Consider the following 1,508-nt stretch of genomic DNA (forward strand, 5'->3'; position numbering starts at 1 on the left):
TCTAGTATGGCTTTCGGATAAAGTTTCTCCTCAAATCTTTTTCTGTATCTTCCACCCCAACCAGAACTTGTCTTCCGGAAATCACGCAACTTGAAAGACATCCTCGCACCTAGCATGTTACGAGAAATCCCACTAGAGGGAAACCCTAACTCTCTCCCTAAATGCATTGGATCCTATAAATGTGGACACTGCAACATCTGCAAATTCCTCAATCCTAATAGAAAAACTTTCTGCAATACGGACAGCACTCAAGAATTTAAAATTAAAGAATTCATGAACTGCAATATCACATCAGTAATCTACTTACTAGAATGCACATGCCACAAGAAATATGTGGGTAAAACAAAAAGAACCTTGAAAATTAGGATACAAGAACATGTACGGAGTATCAAAAATAAAGTAGAGACCCATCTGCTGTACAGACACTTCAAATTGAAACACAATTCCAATCCAGAAGAGATGACCTTTAAAACCATCGAACACGTGACCAGTGGCGAGAGAGGTGGAGATTTGGCTAAGAAGCTCTCCCAAAGAGAGATGTTCTGGATATTCCATCTGAAAACTACACACCCCATGGGCTTCAACGAGGGATATGAGATCGCCCCATTTCTATGAGAGAAGCACTCCCTTCTAAAATCCTCCGATCACAGATAAGCTACTTCTTTTTCCAAGCACAATTCACTTCTCTATGTAAATATCACTATATATAAAACTCTGTATATAATATATGTATTATCCTAATAAAAACCTTTAATAGTATGTGCCTGACTAATTTTATTATATGGTACAGTCATACCGCACTGGCATCACGCCCAATCCCGCCCGATCTTGGAAGCTAAGCAGTGTTGGGCCCAACCAGTACCAAGTGGGTAACCACTTGCGAAGATTGGGTACTGTAAGAGAATGAGCCTTGTCAGGCTCTTAATAATAATACCACATGTATATGTGCATAAATCACCACAGCACTGGGATCTATCATTTTTCCGAGTATCAGTCATACAGGGATACACTTTCTCTATACTTAATCACTAATAACTTATATATGACTGATCATCACTACTATGACTTCACTGGCTATCCCTTATTTATACTATCCCACATAATTTAATAAATAAGCACTCATAATTTTTAATTCATATTTTTCCTTAAAATGTACATCTTTATTCACCATCACCTCCTTTTAAATAATCATTCTTACTCTCCATGCTCTAAGGTTGGATACCAAAATGGGTCCAACTTATCCTGATATAAGCCATAATATGAGATAAAAATATTATTGTATGGATTATTTCCAGGAATATATCCATATCATTATATAGATAGAAATACCCCGTTTTTGTAACAAATTCCGTATAGATTATTACCAGTTCTCCCAGAAGTAAACAAGTATTAAATTTTAATCAAAGAGACACTAATATATGCATTTCTTTATTTTTATATGTGTGAGCTGTTTCCGCAATTGAACTCAGCACTATCATATGTCCTGATACCAAAGACTCCAAAAAGAT

At 36.3% G+C, this 1,508-nt stretch overlaps 1 pseudogene; it reads left to right on the plus strand.

Moving 5' to 3' along the window:
• The first annotated feature begins 782 nt into the window (after positions 1–782).
• LOC134946039 (5S ribosomal RNA) lies at positions 783–902 on the plus strand (annotated as a pseudogene).
• The last annotated feature ends 606 nt before the right edge of the window (positions 903–1,508 follow it).

The sequence above is a fragment of the Pseudophryne corroboree genome, chromosome 7, assembly GCF_028390025.1.
Source record: "Pseudophryne corroboree isolate aPseCor3 chromosome 7, aPseCor3.hap2, whole genome shotgun sequence".
In the NCBI taxonomy this organism is placed as follows: Eukaryota; Metazoa; Chordata; class Amphibia; order Anura; family Myobatrachidae; genus Pseudophryne; species Pseudophryne corroboree.